General features: G+C 41.8%; 1 protein-coding gene across 1 annotated transcript in view; it reads right to left on the bottom strand.

The window, feature by feature from the left end:
• The window catches only part of LOC148214022 (vomeronasal type-2 receptor 26-like), a 54,437-nt gene that overhangs the window by 9,341 nt on the left and 26,848 nt on the right, over positions 1-18,248 (bottom strand). The window lies entirely within an intron of this gene.

Genomic DNA, 18,248 nt, shown 5'->3' with positions numbered 1-18,248 from the left:
GCCCGAATGTGAGAGTTTGTGACTTCCTTGAGGCAAAAGCTTTGTGTCTGAAAGGAATTTAGAGAAATAATCATGTTCAGCTCCAAGTCTCAGTGGTCCAGGAGACTTCTATTCTGCCGTCCTTTCGGGCTCAGGGCAAGACATCATCCTGTCTCCCTCTCTGCTCTGCTGCTTGTTTCACAGCTCTGCTCTGCTGTTTGTTTCAGAGGCGATCTTGAGGGAAATCCCTGGAGATTTGTTCAGAAGACAAACAAGACCATCCTCAGTTGTAAATTACGAAGAGGAGAAAATCAGCTCTGCCACATCCTGAATTCATTGGGGTGTGTTGGGGGGAGGAGATGGAGTCACAGAAAACATGTTTTCCAGATGGACCAGCTGTGGTTACCTCATCTCAGATGTTTTATGAGGGGACAAATTTAGCAGTTTCAAACACAGTTTCTATTTGAATGAATAAATCCATGTTCAGGGCACTTTGTTGTTGTTTAGTCGTTAAGTCGTGTCCGACTCTTCGTGACCCCATGAACCATATTGCGCCAGGCCTTCCTGTCCTTCACTGCCTCCCTGAGTTTGCTCAGTTTCATGCTCATTGCTTCAGTGATGCTATCTAACCATCTCATCCTCTGCCGTCCCCTTCTCCTTTTGCCTTCAATCTTTCCCAGCATCAGGGTCTTCTCCAAAGAGATCTCTCTTCGCATTAGGTGACCAAAGTATCTGAGCTTGAGCTTCATTATCGATCCTTCCAATGAGCAATCAGGGTTGATTTCCTTTAAGATTGACTGGTTTGACCTCCTAGCAGTCCAGGGGACTCTCAAGAGTCTTCTCCAGCACCACAGTTCAAAGGCATCAATTCTTTGGCGCTCAGCCTTCTTTATGGTCCAGCTCTCACAGCCATACATTACTACTGGAAAAACCATAGCTTTGACTATGCGGATCTTTGTCGGCAAGGTGACGTCTCTGCTTTTTAATATGCTATCTAGGCTTGCCATAGCTTTCCTCCCAAGGAGCAAGCGTCTTTTAATTTCATGGCTGCAGTCTCCGTCTGCGGTGATCTTGGAGCCCAAATAAATGAAGTCTGTTACTGCTTCCATTTCTACCCCTTCTATTTGCCAGGAATTGATGGGTCCAGATGCCATGATCTTAGTTTTTTTAATGTTGAGTTTCAAGCCAGCTTTCGCACTCTCCTCTTTCACCCTCATCAAGAGGCTCTTTAGTTCTTCTTCACTTTCTGCCATTAGGGTGGTATCGTCCGCATATCTGAGGTTGTTGATGATTCTCCCTGCAATCTTAATTCCGGCTTGTGATTCTTCCAGCCTGGCATTTCTCATGATGTACTCTGCATATAGGTTAAATAAGCAGGGTGACAGTATACAGCCTTGTCGTACACCTTTCCCTATTTTGAACCAATCGGTTGTTCCATGATCGGTTCTAACTGTTGCTTCTTGGCCCACATACAGATTTCTCAGGAGACAGGTAAGGTGGTCTGGTACCCCCATCTCTTTAAGAACTTCCCACAGTTTGTTGTGATCCACACAATCAAAGGCTTTTGCATAGTCAATGAAACAGAAGTAGATATTTTTCTGGAACTCTCGTGCTTTCTCCATGATCCAGCGAATGTTGGCGATTTGATCCCTAGTTCCTCTGCCTCTTCGAAACCAGAGCTTGTACATCCGGTAGTTCTCGGTTCATGTATTGCTGAAGCCTAGCTTGTAGGATTTTGAGCATAACCTTGCTAGCATGTGAAATGAGTGCAATTGTGCGATAGTTTGAGCATTCTTTGGCATTGCCCTTCTTTGGAATTGGAACATAAACTGACCTTTTCCAATCCCGTGGCCACTGTTGCGTTTTCCAAACTTGCTGGCATATTGAGTGCAGCACTTTAACACCATCATCTTTTAGTATTTTAAATAACTCAGCTGGAATACTGTCATCTCCACTAGCTTTGTTGTTAGCAATGCTTCCTAAGGCCCACTTGACTTCACTCTCTAGGATGTCTGGCTCAAGGTCAGTGATCACACCAGCGTGGACATCAGGGACATTAAGATCTTTCTTGTATAGTTCTTCTGTGTATTCTTGCCACCTCTTCTTAATCTCTTCTGCTTCTGTTAGGTCCCTGCCTTTTTTGTCCTTTATCATCCCCATCTTTGCACTAAACGTTCCTTTCATATCTCCAATTTTCTTGTAGAGATCTCTAGTCTTCCCCATTCTATTGTTTTCCTCGATTTCTTTGCATTGTTCATTTAAGAAGGCCTTCTTATCTCTCCTTGCTATTCTCTGGAAATCTGCATTCAGTTGCTTATATCTTTCCCTTTCACCCTTGCTTTTCGCATTCCTTCTTTCCACAGCTATTTGTAAAGCCTCATCAGACAGCCATTTTGCTTTCTTGCATTTCTTTTTCTTTGGGATGGTTTTAGTTGCTGCCTCCTGTACAATGTTACGGACCTCCGTCCATAGTTCTTCAGGCACTCTGTCTACCAAATCTAATCCTCTAAATCTATTCATCACCTTCACTGTGTACTCACAAGGAATATGATCTAAGTCATACCTGAGTGGTCTAGTGGTTTTCCCTACATTCTTCAATTTAAGCCTAAATTTTGCAGTAAGAAGCTCATGATCTGAGCCACAGTCAGCTCCTGGTCTTGTTTTTGCTGTCTGTATAGAGCTTCTCCATCTTTGGCTGCAATGTATATAATCAATCTGGTTTCGGTATTGACCATCTGGTGATGTCCATGTGTAGAGTCGTCTCTTGTGTTGTTGGAAAAGAGTGTTTGCTATGACTAGCTTGTTCTCTTGACAGAACTCTATTAGCCTTTGCCCTGCTTCATTTTGTACTCCAAGGCCAAAGTTGCCTGTTATTCCGATTACTCCTTGACTTCCTACTTTAGCATTCCAATCCCCTATGATGAAAAGGACATCTTTTTTTGGTGCTAGTTCTAGAAGGTGTTGTAGGTCTTCATAGAAGCGGTCAACTTCAGCTTCTTCAGCATCAGTGGTTGGGGCATAGACTTGGATGACTGTGATATTGAATGGTTTGCCTTGGATACGCACTGAGATCATTCTGTCATTTTTGAGGTTGTACCCCATTACTGGCTTTCCCACTCTCTTATTGACTATGAGTACAACTCCATTTCTTCTAAGGGTTTCACATTTTGTCAGAACTCTCTGTCATGACCTGTCCGTCTTGGGTGGCCCTGCACGGTATAGCTCATGGCTTCACTGAGTTACGCAAGCCCCTTCGCCACGACAAGGCAGTGATGCATGAAGGGGTCAGGGCACTTAAGGATCCCAAATATTTTGAGAGTTTCTTTTCACGTAGTCAGAAGAGAACGTTTCATGAGGTCTAGCCATTACCAAAAAAACAAAAGAAGGATCAGGGCCTCCTGCCTGAGAAAGGGGGATAAGGAGCCTTTCTGTATTTTATATATATACATAAAATAATATGATGTGTGTGTGTGTGTATGTATATATATATATATATATATTTCAAATTTGGTCACTGCCCATCTCACTAGGGAGTGATTCTGCGTGGTTTACAGTAAAATCAAGAATATATATTAATTAAAATTCAATAAAAATTCAATAAAAACCATATTCATACAGAATAATAATACCTTGCAAGGTACTGCAGATGTATAAGGATATTAACCTACAGGAGCATCTTCAAGGTGCTAGCCAGCCCTCTTCTTGCCCCACACGAGTTGGCAGAGCCAGGTCTTCACCCCTTTCTGGAAGGTCAAGAGAGTAGGGGCCTGCCTCACCTCTGCGGGAGGGTACTCAATAGGGTGGGGCAATGGCAGAGAAGACTCACTTTCTGGGCCCCACCAGTCAACATTCTTTCATCAACAGGGTCCATAGCATGCCTTGATGGATAGTGCCTATGAAGAGGAGTGTGGTATGACAGATGAAGGCTATCAGGGAGGATGGGGTGCATTCTAGGAGGGGAAAGGAGACAAAAGACAAAACAGTCTGCAAGGGAGTGTGGGGAGCGAAAGAGTTTCAGGATAGCCACTCCCTAGAATCTCCCAGGGTGGATCCACTAGTTGCTGTAGTATAGATTTAGGTTGACAAGATTCTGTCTAGAAGGTGTGAGCAAATAAAGGAACTTTATTCAACTGGACTGTTTCACCACTGTCCTTGGGCTGGGACTGACACTCACCCTCTCTGCTTGATTGGGTGCAACAAGTTGATATAATGGGTGTCGGACGGTCCTTCAGGTAGCCCAGGTAACATAATGGGGGTGGTAACCCAGTCCCATGCCATAAAGTGACAACCAACACCTTGAATTGGACTTGGAAGCAAACCTGCACCCAATGCAGTAATATGGAGGACATGAGAAAAGTGCAAAAGGATTCAAATGTGGATTCCAGAAATAGGTTGGCCCAAGAAATTCTGCCCTCACTGGAATTCTGGTGTCAGTATTCCATAAAGAAGATATCTGAAAGTTTTTGGATTCTTCAGAGCTTGCCAGATTGATTTCAGACCTGCTTGGAAGTTGAACCCTGGGACCAGGGACCCACATGTGAGAACTTGCCCCCTCAGCTGGTGGGACTGGCCCATCAGTGCCTCCTGATCTTCTGAGAGCTTGAAGTAAATAATTGCACACCAAGAATCGGAAGGAACTCCAGAAGCTTCTTCACCGAATATGATGGTCAGAGGTTGTTCTCACTCCATAGGAACAGATTTTATGTACAAAGGATACCTTTTCCTAAGTATTTATTTATTTATTTTAAAAATGTATGTCCCTGCCTGTCTTAAACACATAACTCAGGCGATTAACAATCTATATGAAAAAAGAAAGAAAGAAAAAGAAAACCCCTATAACCAAATAGTTCAATACATAAAAGAAAACCAATATACTATACAGCAATTCCACAGAAACAGACCCACATACTGTATATGGGGCTCCCCTAATGTCCTAGCCCTAATATCTGGGGGGAAAGGCATATTTTAACAGCCTTCCAGAAGGTGAAGAAAGTTGGGGCACTATGTATCTCTGGGGAGAGGCTGGTAGGGAATATTGTTAGGACTTAGAAGACACTTTGAAGAAGGGTCTGGCTATTCTTGGGCAGTTCTTCATCAATGAAGTTCATCTCCTGACTCTTGGCGCTTTCATCCATCAATCACGCTTTTATGGTTTCCTGATCTTTGGCACATTGTTATTTTACTCCAACCTAAAATGCTGTTCCGTTTCGATGCATCTGTACATTCAGCTGGATTGCATGAACTTCATTAGATTGTCACACTGTCTTATAATTTAAAAGAGGATTTCTATAAAATGATGTTCCTTCGGTATTTGTCACCAGAGAGACCATCTAAGATGTATAAAGGTACTTCTAACTATGGCTGGAAATCTGAAGAGCATGAAAGGACATTTTACCACACATGTGGACTTGCAAAAAAGCAAAAAAATATTGGATACAAACATATACGATGATGTAGACAATTTTAAAACTTAATTTTCAGTTGAAACCAGAGCTTTTTTTACTAGGACTTATGGACTTAAAAATGTCAGAATACAAGAGTGATATGGGAAAAAGTGCATGCCACATTGGATTTACAAATGAAACCGGCTGATGTCTTAACAATTAAAAGGGACAAAAAAATAATACATCAGAAGAGTGACTTGGATAGCTTTGATATCTTGGTTTAAGAAAAGAGATGTGTTAAACTAGTCAAGGAATTTCTGAGAGGAGATAAAAAGAAAATGATAAGAAATCAGCTTGTGGGACATTGTTTGACGGGATTAAAATCAAGCTTTTTAAAAGTAAACAGAAGGAATATAAAGTGGATTTATTTGATCAGGGTTAAAATATATGTGTTGTGGATTCAGGTAGCTCTTAATGGAACGTTTTGTTTTGCTAGGACTGAATGACAAGGCTTTAAAGACTTGTTGATAGACAACAGATCAGATAAGGAGAGAGATTGATTTTGTATTATATTTTAGAGAAAGTGATAAGTTGGAATGTAAAATGGATGTATTTGATTAAGGTTAAAATAGATATGTTATTATTTCTGGTAGCTCTTAATGGACTTTTGCTGATTAGGACTGCGTGATGAATTTTTACAATTTGTTTACTGATAAGGGATGAGAGATGGTAAGAAGAGCTTTTTTTTTTACTGAAATATTAGTGAAGGTGTTAAGTTACTGAAGTTGTTTGTACTTCCCTGGAATGAGGAGGGAGTCACTGATTTATATGTCTTTTTTTTATTTTTTCCCCTTTTTTCCTATTTTTTTTTCTTTTTCTCTATGCCTTTTCTTTTTTCTTTTTTCTTTTTCTACTCTTCTTAGTTTGCATCAGGTCTTTACCTTTGTATTTGTAACCTTTAATAAAATTATTATATAAAAAAGATAATCTCGGGATTTACTAATTAAAAAGGGTTGTTTATCGGAAGAAGGGAACCATGTTATGTAATTTGGGAGGGAAGAAACGGTCATAACTATGTCTGTAACTGCTGCAAAGAAGATTGGAAGCCGCTTATTTAGATATTTTCCTTTTTATTTCTCCTTCTTTTCTCCTCTCTTTTCTTGGTTTTTACTATTTCTCATTTTTCCTTTATCTTTTCATATCTTTTTCTTTCTTCTAATTTTTTCTTTATGTGTCTGTAGCTTCTTGTGAGATAGGCAGCCATGTTTGTGTGTGTGTATGTGTGTGTGTGTCTGTGTGTGTGTTCCATTCTTTTGTGTAAGAACAGGCTGGGCTGCCATGGATTGGGGAGGCTTTTATTTACGTTCCTGAAGCAAGCAGGTGATTGGACTCTTTGGCTGGATGGTCTCTTCAGGTCTGATTCTTCTGAAAGAGCATCTGTTTCTCTGGTGTCCTCAGCTACCTGCCTGCCATGTATAGATAGGGTATGGTTGAAGCCAGTTTTAAAAGAATGCAGTTCCAGATGTGGTCCTGGAGATACAATTTTTCTCCCCACTCAATGGTTACCCTGACTGGTACCTTCTCCTGATTACTTGCCCTTCCCACCCAAGCCTGGACAGCCAAGCCCATTCACTTCCCTTTCTTGAAGACTGATGAGCAAAACCCTCCAGAGTGTTGTGCATCTTCCCGTCACTCCATCTAGAAGGGAACACTGCCTGAACTGTCCTATCTTTGACTCTGTTGGTTCTTCTCTTCTTTCATTAATGTCGTTGTTTGATCAGACAAAGCAAACAAGCAAGATGCTATGTTTGATACTTCCATTCAAGGTTTGGTACAAAAAAAAAGAAAAAAAGAATTCAGCCTTTCACGTGCATATCAGTGGACCAAGGGGACAAAGAGGAACGTAAAACAGCCAGATGTTCCCCATTTCATGGGTGGAGCAAGCAAAAAAGAGCGGAGGTTCACCAGCACACCTAGGAGGCAGCGCAGCAACCCAGGAAGGAAGGGCCGTGCAGGTCAGCTGCCAGGGCTGGAGGGAAGGGGTGGATCCTGAGACACTGAAATAAATCAGCTGGAGGGGAAACATTGCTTACAATGGGACAAAATCCAGCAGAAAGATCACTTAACACAGCTTCTTTCAGTAGACCTTGAAAAACACTACTTCAGACATGGAGCAAGAAAAATTAGGTGGAGGTGATCTTCAGGGAGAGGATGGGGAAGAGTTGAGGGCATCATCAGGCATTCCTGTCGGTGGACCATCTTCCCACCTGAGCAGGAAGTAAGTGTGGTGCAGTCCCAACATGATGTCTCTCTTCTCACCCCCCACCCCATATAAAGAGAATGCAGGAGTTGGAAGAGCCATTTAGTTATTGAGTCCACCATCCTTGACCAATGTTTTGAGAATCCTACACTATGGATAAGAACCTATATGTTGTGAACATAGCAAAGAAAAGCAAAAAATGGAAGAGGGTTATTGGGCTCTGGAAGGATCTTAGACAGTTCCCTGCCTCTTCGTTTCTCAGGCAATCTGATACCATGAACTTTAAATGCCAATAGGAATGGTTCGATCCAGACATGGACTATTGCAAGACTTAACAAATGTCTTTATGTTCTGGCAATTATCACTGTTGAAAGAAAAAGGATAAATATCCTTATATCCTTTATATTTTCTTTTAACATCCAATATTCTTTTGTATTGAAATCTGCCCTCATAAGGATAATGTAGCACTTGGGGATGAAGAGCATCCCAGCAGGCCAGCACTGGAGATGGAGAAGATCTGCACAGCCACCATGTACTTCCTTTTGGTGCTCAGGTAAGAGGGCACAAAGGACACCCAGACACTGCAGAAGACCAGCATGCTGAAAGTGATCAGCTTGGCTTCATTAAAGACCCCAGGTAGGTTTCTGGCCAGGAAAGCCACCATGAAGCAGATGGCAGCCAGGAAGCCCATGTAGCCAAGAGCAATATAAAACATGGCAAAAGACCCTTCATTGCATTGTAGAATGATCTCTTCTGGCTGGGTATGCATGTCAGAATCAGGAAATGGGGGACAGACCACCAGCCAGATGCTGCAGAGGACCACCTGGATACTGGAAGAACAAAGGATGATGGAGTTGGCCAGAGTCCTCCCCAGCCACCTCCTCACTCTTTTCCCTGGCTTTGTGGCCAGAAAGGCAAGGACTACCATGATTGTTTTGGCCAAGACAGAAGAGACAGCAATTGAGAAGACGATGCTGAAGGCTGTCTGTCAGAGAAGGCAAGTGGCTGTCCTTGGCCGGTCAATGAAGAGGAAGGTGGTCAAGATGGAAAGCAGGAGAGAGACGAGGAGGATGAAGGAGAGGTCCCAATTGTTAACTTTGACTATGGGAGTTTCTAGGAATTTAATGAAGATTCCGAAGACAAAGCCTGTGGTGAAGGACAAAAACAAGGCAATGGTGGCCAGTAGGTTTCCAGGTACAATCCAAGGTGCTGGTTATGACCTATGAGGGCCTTCATGGCTTAGGGCCTGGCTATTTCAGCAGCTACCACCTCTCTCTTCCCATCTCATACAGTCTGACAGAATTGGCATGTATTGTCAAAGGCTTTCATGGCCGGCATACGATGGCTGGTGTGGGTCTTCCGGGCTGTGTGGCCATGTTCTTGAAGTTTTGTTTCCTAACGTTTCGCCAGCACCTGTGACCGACATCTTCAGAGTGCAGGAGCACAGACAGGAGCAGTTCTCTCTGTGCCCAGGGTGATGTGACCCTTTTGTGAGTATTTATAGAGATCTGAGGGGGGGGGAGGAAAGGGGGGATTGGGGGTGTGTCCCCAGGAAGATACACACAGATGCTGACACCAAAACAAGCAACCACTCAGTAACCCAACCCCCCACACCCCCTGTGATGTTGAATGGTTTGCCTTGGATATGCACTGAGATCATTCTGTCGTTTTTGAGGTTGTACCCCATTACTGCCTTTCCCATTCTCTTATTGACTATGAGTACAACTCCATTTCTTCTAAGGGTTTCTTGGCCACAGTAGTAGACATAATAGTCACCTGAATTAAATTCACTCATTCCCGTCCATTTCAATTCGCTGATCCCCAAGATGTCGATGTTCAATCTTGTCATCTCATGTTTGACCACATCCAGCTTGCCTTGGTTCATAGATCTTACATTCCAGGTACCTATACAATATTGTTCTTTACAGCATCGGACCTTCTTTTCACTTCCAGATACATGCACAGCTGAACGTCCTTTCGGCTTTGGCCCAGCCGCTTCACTCTTTCTGGAGCTACTTGGAAATGCCCTCCGCTCTTCCCCAGTAGCATATTGGACACCTTCTGACCTGAGGGGCTCATCTTCCAGCGTCATATCTTTTAGCCTTTTAACATTGTCCATGGGGTTTTCTTGGCAAGGATACTGGAGTGGGTTGCCATTTCTTTCTCCAGTGGACTAGATTTTGTCAGAACTCTCTGTCATGAACTGTCCGTCTTGGGTGGCCCTGCACGGTATAGCTCATGGCTTCACTGAGTTACGCAAGCCCCTTCGCCACGACAAGGCAGTGATCCATGAAGGGCTACATGGACTTCCCGGCTGCCATCTGCTTCACAGTGGCTTTCCTGGCCAGGAATCTGCCTGGAGCGTTCAACCAAACCAAGTGAATCACTTTCTGCATGCTGGTCTTCTGCAGCCTTTGAGTATCCTTCCAGGGGTGGCCTGTTGGGCTCCTTCTTTCTCTCCAAATGAAAGACTTCTTTTTTTTTTTTTTAAATCAAGTAGAGATTGACTACCACATTTTAATAAAATTATTTCCCATTTTCTCTCTGTTGCTCAGCCTATAGAGACTGTGCAAGTGGGTTTGAGTGCGTGCAAAGGTGCTTAAGTTGAAAAGGTTGTGTCCAGGGTTATCCAGTGCTACTCATTCTCAAAAATTTTGGCTCATAGATGTGATGTTGAGGGTAAAATATGTTTGTAGCTCTCCCAAGAAAGAAATGTTTAAAGCCCTGCAGGAAATGGATTACTTTGGCTGTTTCCACTTGGGCTTTAGGCCTGGTTTTAGCACTGGGACTGTCTTGGTTTCCCTTGTGAATGGCCTTGGCAGGATCAGGTTGGGACACTGTGACCTTGTTGGTGTTCCTTGGTCTTTCAGAGGTTTTTGATACCATCAGTCATGGCCTCTTCCAGCACTGCCTCTGAAGACCTGTGTGGGCAACGATGGTTCTCCTCCTTCTTGAGGGGATGGTTCCAGTTGGTTGTGTGGAGGAAGAGGCCACACCAAAGCCCCTCAAGTATGAGATGCCATGGGCCTCAACATTCTCTCCAGGCCTCTTGAACATGAAATAATGGTGGAGATTATCTATTTGCATGGGCTCAAGGCACAAGTATGCTGATGATTGAGTGTTGGGGTCAGAACCTTCAGCAATCAAAATATTAGCTTAGTAGTTGCTTCCTTTGTTTCTGCCATTTGTTAGAAGGGGGGAGGGGGGAGAAGGAAAGTAGAAGGAATTGGTGTGATTTCAAAGGCCAGGAAGATGGACTGTTATTGGGAGATAAGAATGTGCAAGGTTGCACCTCGGTGGGAAAAAGTACAGGTGCCTAGGAGGAGGGGGGTGAGAATTTGGGGTAAAAGCAAAGAGGGAAAAAAAGCAGGCTTTAGTTTCAGCAATGCTTTGCTTAGTGTTACACCTACTGTTCCAATACATGAAATCTTTTTTGAATCTAACCTGGGTTGCACGAGATTTTTCTTCATTGGGATTTGAACATCGTAAACCTGACAGTTGGTTGAGCTTTACTGGGAAAGATTGGGGGTTTCTGTTGTTTTTACTGCTGGACTGTTTGGATTGTTAACAATGATTGTTGCTACAATATGGGCAGCTAATCAATGGTGGCTTTGGAGTCCATGGCCACATCCGCAACCACAGATGTGATCCAGATTATTGGAGCTACTCCTAGGATGTTGAGGGTGATGTCACACACTAAATCTGATTTTGGCTAATGGCAGTGGCAAAATGTTCTGGTATTTGGGGATATTGATATCAGTCCCTTGTCGTGGACAGAACATTCCCTCCTAGCCTCAGAGTTCCCAGTAGCTATCTCACCTCTCTCTCAATTCCTATTTAACATAGACATGAAGCCTCTGGTGAGGTCATCTGCACAGGTTCTTACTCAGTGCCTGGATGGAGATCACAGGTTGTGACTGAACCCAAGAAAGAATTGTGTGTGTCTGTGTTTGAGAGCACCCTGGTCCTGGAGCTGTTCCATCAATAACTGCAGACAGATAGTACTCTTGCAGGGAATAAATTTTTGCACAATCTAGATGCAAGGCTACCACTTGAGGAGCAGCTGGAAGTTCTGTCTAGAAGGATCTTTGCACAAATCCATCTTAAGAGCCAGTTTTGCCCCTTCCTGAATTAGGAGTCTATGCTCATAGTGTCAGGTTCAGCCTGGCTCAGCACACGCCATTCAAGCTAGCTGCCATTCCACTTAGCTAAGTTCAAATGCACCTGGTCAGCTTCCTTGTCTCAGGCGCAGGCGATCAAAAGAGGAAGTGCTAACCGCAAGTAAACTGCCGAAAGGTAGCGGCAATCAGCCCAGGGCAGGATTCAATTACTTTGCAACAAGTGGGACTTCTCCCAGCTGCTGCACGCAAGCAGCCAACAATAGAAACAAAGAACTCCGCAGCTTAAGCCACGCTCAACCGCCCATCAAGCGCAATCCTGAGTCAGCCTCATGGGACCTGCCTCGCAAGCAAGACAGCCGAAAACAAAGGACCCTGGCTGAACCTGCCATCAGACCGAGGCAGGGAGAGCCAGTGGCGAGGGGCGAGGCAAGGATGGGCAAAGGCGGGCAGGGGCGGTCAACAGGCGGGACTTGCTAAGCATGTGAATGGGGAGACTATAAAATGCTATGTAGCCTGTGCCAAGCCAACCCTGGCTTTGTTTGTAAGCACCTACATTACACCTGAGTAAATTGCTTTCATACGAGCCTGTGTCTCACAGAGTCTTTGTTCAGCGGTGAATGAGGCAACTCTTACACATAGTCACTCACATGTTAGCCCTTTCCTTTCTGGATTATTGCAACAAACTCTACATGGAGCTGCACTTGAAAAGCAGCTGGAAGCTTCAAGGGGTCGAGAAAGCAGTGGAGGGTGTGGGTTGGTGAAATGACCTCTATGGAGGGATACTGACATCAAATTATAGATTTGAAAAAACAGGACATGGTGGAACGGGGTTGTGGCTGTTCTTTTTTTTTTTTTTAATTAAAAGAACATTAAAGTGTCAAATAGAGTTTGTTGGAATTGTTAACTAATTTTTTGGGGAGCCACCTACACAAAACTCAGTGTACTATTTTACCTTGACATCAAATATTCTTTTGTATTCAGATCTGGTCTTAGGAAAATAATGTCGCATTTTGGGGAAAAGATAAAAACCAGAAGGCCAGCACCAGAGGCCAAGATGGAGAAGATCTGCACAGCCATCATGTACTTCCCCTTGGTGCTCAGGTAGGTGGGCACAAAGGAGACCCAGACGCTGCAGAAGACTTTCACAGAAAAGGCATCCTTGGTGTAGGAGCATCTAAAAGATGTCCGTGCAAGGAATTGTATGGTCGGGTAAAAATGTGTAAACCCACCGTATTTTGCCAGGTAGTTTCTCTTCATCAGAAAGGAAAAAATGCTATGAAGGAATTGAATGGGAAAATCTTCATATGACAAAAAAATGGTGAAATCCCATCAAACTGTTGTGATCACGATTTTTCCTGTAACAGGCTCTGTAAAAGTTTCAAAGATTTCTTCTAAAATTGTTAGCCCTACAGAGAATGAATAATCCTCAGCACCATAAAGAAAGACATTCACTTGTCTCCAATTGTGGTATGGACGATCACTTATGAAAACATGATAGATGGTTTTGGAAAAGGTTTGTGAGAGAACTGGACAAATGCTGTTCCTGAGCAACATAGAAGTCAGGGTCCTCAGGAACCTCTCCCCCTGGTCAGTGTCTGGAGCAATCAGACCCACCAAGGTCCACCTGAAATGCAGGAGCACCTTGGTCATCCCTGGGTACTGGACTCCTTCAGCGGGGAGCATTGGGTAGAAGAAAGGGGACTGAGTCTTATCACTGGAAGTCTGGGAAACAAAAGTGTAGCTGATCTGAAAAGCAATGAAAGATGTTGCTTTATCTGATGCCGATAGCATTCATGATTAAAGTTGACAATTCTGGCCTTGATGAAGCCATAATTCCACTCCTCGCCAAGAAGGCTTATCTTTTCACCCATTGCTTTATGACTTGTTTCCCGTCCCTTTCGCTTCCTCAGTGGAGAATTTTTCAAATTCTTGGAAATGGAAGATCCCCCAATCTGGACTTGGGACCATGCTGGGAGGGAATATGTCTGCTCTAACCCTTCCTTCCCTTTGCATAACCTGAACCCTCATCCCTAATGCCTCCCATCTGCGTAACATAATTCTTTTCTTCACTTGCAATAGAGGACCTCTGACTGAAAGTTACAAGACTAAAAATTCTCTTCCCAGCAAAGACGCACCTGTGGGACTTTGTAGATGCCTGATATGGTCGAAATCTGGATGGAGGTGTCAATCTCAGCCCCTTCAAGAAGAGCCACTGTATTCCTCTGCCTTCCACAGCTGTAGTTGGGAACATTGGCCTCCCCATCAGAAAGTAGGTCCAGCAAGGCATCTGAAGTCATTTGTGCACTGAAATAGCTTTCATAAATGTTGTAACTCAGGGTGATGTTGGGTAAGAGGCAGGAATCCTGGTTGATCTCTTAGATGGCGAAAAGGAAGGAGAGCATTTTCCAGGATTCTGGCATTGCTATCCTGCATGTATCAATATATTAGAACATAATCAAGAAAAAGAGCATTTTATTTTACCATTTTCTATGATGATTTTTGTAACCTACCCATGTTCAAGAGTCTCAGTGAATGGATTACAGTATTCCTAAAATATTAATATAAAAATAATTAAAACATTACACTATGTTAATAGCTATTATTAGATTGATTTCAAAGACATGATCCCAGCTTTTGACTGGAAACGAACTTACCTTCTGCTAAACTTAATTATCGGAAGTTTGAGTTTATACTAGAGGACCCACTGGAAACAGCACCTAAATTAATTGAAAAGATAGAAGAATATGGAAAAGTAGCAGGATTAAAAATAAACAAAGATAAAACAAAGATATTAACAAAGAATATGTTAGCAAGGCAAAAGAAAGAATTGGAAGAAGTCTTGGAAATACAGGTCACAAACAGGGTTAAATACCTAGGGATATATATTACACCAAGATGTAGTACATTGAAGGAGGATAATTATGTTAAACTTAAACGATAGATTGCAATAGATCTGACAAAATGGGAGAATTTACAATTATCAATGATTGGGAGAATATCCACTATTAAGATGAATATATTGCCTAGGATCTTATATCTATTCCAGACAATTCCAATTCGTTTAGGGAAAGAGTTTTTTGATGATTTAAATAAAATTGTATTGAAATACATCTGGCAGGGTAAAAAGGCAAGAATAAAGCTTAAATTACTACAAGATGCAAGAGTAAGAGGTGGGTTTGCCTTGCCTAACTGGGAATTATACTATCAGGTGACAAATCTGATGTGGGTAAAGGACTGGATAACTTTAAGAAATAATAGACTATTGACCTTAGAGGGACATGACCTGTTGTTGGGCTGGCATGCTTTCTTATGGTATAAGGGAACGAAAACACAGGGCTACTTTAGAAGGCATTATATTCGAGAGGCATTGTTTTTAAACTGGGAGAAGACAAGAAGACAATATTATTTAAAAGTTCCACGATGGATATCCACTATTGAAGCCTTTTCTTATTCAATAACATATAAAAAGGAACAAACAGTTAGATATACTGAGATATTGAATGAAAAGGGTGAACTTAAAACTATGCAAGCGTTGGAAGAACAAGGTATAAAAATGAACTGGTTCTCATATTTGCAAATACAATCTAGATTCGATAAAGATTTTAAAGCAGAAGGTATTTATGATGAGCTGACTGTTTTAGACAAAATTTTGATGGGTACTGATGAAAAGGTGATTAAAAAACTTTATGGACATTTACTAGAATTTAAGATGGAGGAAGAACAGGTTAAAGATACAATGATCGCATGGGGGAAAAATTTTGGATACGGAATTGATTTAGAGAAGTGGCAAAAATTATGGTCTCAAAACTATAAAATGACAATGTCAACTGCATATAAAGAAAATCTGTATAAGATGTTTTATAGGTGGCATTTACCTCCAGCAAGGATTGCGAGAATGTACAAGAACAAGTCTGATAAATGTTGGAAGTGTCATCAGAAGCCCGGTACATATTACCATATGTGGTGGACATGCCCAGAAGCTAAAAGATATTGGATTAAAATCCACACATGGTTGGAAAAAATGATAAAACAACATATAGACTTTAAACCAGAGATATTCCTATTAGGAATTATACCTGAAACATATAGTAAAGAACTGAAATATTTGATTGTAAATGTTCTGACAGCGGCTAGAATTGTATTTGCTAAAAATTGGAAAAATGAAAAAGTACCTATGCAGGAGGAAGTCATTAAGAAAATTATGGAATGTGCAGAGATGAGTAAATTAACATTTGAAATTAGAGAGCAAGAAGATAAACAATTCTATATGATATGGGATTTGTTTTATCAATGGTTGGATGAAAAGATATAGTAATGTAATAGATCAGCAAATTATATAATAGAAACTTGACAAACTGATATAAATTACTATATATATATATATATATAATCAATGGATAAAAATGATATAAATCCTATTATGAAAGCTGGTGTTATAGACTAGTAACAAATGAATAATAATTGATAATTGATAAGTATATAAATATGTGTTAGATAGATGACATGAGATTTTATACAAATGATGAGTGAAGATTATGAAAGGATGGCACAAATGATTGGTAACTGGCTGACACACGGTTTAAAATGGAAGATGGTTTTTTTTTATGCTTTTTATGTTATTGTTTGTTTGTGTTTGTTGTAAAAAATAAAAAATTTATAAAAAAAAAAAAATTATCGGAAGTTTGAGTTATCCTTCTTGATAAAACATAGAATCGTTAAATCCTAAATTTGGAAAGGCCATTTAGACCATCATCTCCACACTCAGATACATCCATACAAACACATAAAAGGAGCAGCTGTAATTGTTTACAAAGCCAATATGCTATCAAGCTCTGGACCAGTTTAGATTTTAAAGGTGGAGACTTATGTTACATTGAAGTCTTGATAAGTCTACAATACCTAGCATCAGTTCAGAATGGGACTTCATACAGACTCCCTGGGGCCACAGAAGCAGCACAAGCAGCAACATGATTTGTGTTCCTGACTGAGCCTCCAGCTCTGTGTCTGCTCTGAATAAAGATCAAGAAGACATAGAAGCTTTGGAGTTTCCTGCTTGAGACTGGGTCTAGCAAAGGCTGCACAACTACAGTGGAGAGAAATGAACATGGCCACTGAGTGCCCTAAAAGGCTCCCTTGCTCTTTCTTTCTCCAGAAGCATTTATGCACCCACAACTTTCCAATGCTATTGTCAGAACCTGCATCAACCAACAATTGTTAATTTACAAAGCATAGCAGTCAATGGGAGTTTGATTGATTTGCTTCTGCCAATTGTGACTAGGGAGGGGGGCTAGTAGTTAATGGTTGTAATTGGAGTAGTACTGGGAGATGGTGAGGAGCTTAACCTTATATGGGCAATGAGGCCGGACCTGATTGCAGGCAAGGCCAGTGGGGGCCTGATGGCCAGGAAGGAGCTATGTATCCCTGGGAGGAAGGAAACAGGTCACCACCAGGTGAAGAGGAATTGAGGTGCCAGGGCAACAAGGGGAGGGGGGATAAATAGAGGGAAGTTTACCCAGGCTTTAGTTTTAGCAATGTTTTGTTTCAAGCTGCATGTACCACACAATAAAGGAGCATTTGTCTGAACCAGGCATGGCTTCATGAGTATTCTTCTGAATGGGGGTTTGGACTTTGTGGACTTGACAGCTATTACATCAGCCAACAAGGCTTTAGTCTGGTATTCAGGTGAAAACATGTTATTGATGTCCGTTGTAAATTTTCTAAAGTGTGCAGAAAAGTCCCCAGAGATTAAGTACGGAGACAAGTAAATCACTATGATTTGGATCATAGTAAGGAGGAGAGAGATCACCTCTCTGAACTTCGAATGAGTCAACAGGCAGATACACAAAGGGAGAAGTCACAGATGGGCTTCAAACTCTGAAGATGAGCCATGGGGTGAGACAGGAGAATTTGGCCCCAAACTTAAAAAAAAAAAATCATTATAATCAATATCAAGAGAGATTTTTAGCATGGTTGTGAATAGTCATTGACACATTAGTAGTAAACTTGAACTTAGTTGGTCCTGATTTGTGATGGGGGAAGAACTGAAAAAAAAGTATGTTTTCCACAACCACCCAGGAAGAATTCTGCCCATGGGTGCCAAAGTGAACTGTGCCATCTATCAGAACCCCGGAAGTATGAATTCCCTTAAGGAGTGTCTTCCCTCCGGAACGAGGTTCCCTCTGAGATTTGAATAGCCCCCGAAGGGCCCTGAAGGTCTGCCTCTTCATCCAGGCATTGGCGAGGGTGACTGAAGCCTCCTTTAGATTCTGAGGCTTGTTTTCTTTGTTCTGATCTGGTTTTGTCATTTTTGCCATCTTTCCTCTTTATTTTTCTTTTCTTGTTCTTGTTGTTCTCTTATTTTTAATGTTTTAACAGTATATTCCAAGACTAAATGTTGAATAAATAAATTGAATAAATACCTTGAAAAATCAATTATTAAAGGGTTTAATGATCAACACAGGCAAATCCCAAGTATATCTATAAATGTTCATGAAAAATAAAAAA

The sequence above is a fragment of the Python bivittatus genome, unplaced genomic scaffold, assembly GCF_059951505.1.
Source record: "Python bivittatus isolate LINGU-HERP-01145 unplaced genomic scaffold, Pbiv_v1 ctg000820_np1212, whole genome shotgun sequence".
Taxonomy (NCBI): Eukaryota; Metazoa; Chordata; class Lepidosauria; order Squamata; family Pythonidae; genus Python; species Python bivittatus.
Note: the sequence above shows the minus strand (reverse complement) of the source record. Positions and strands in the feature narration are given on the sequence as shown.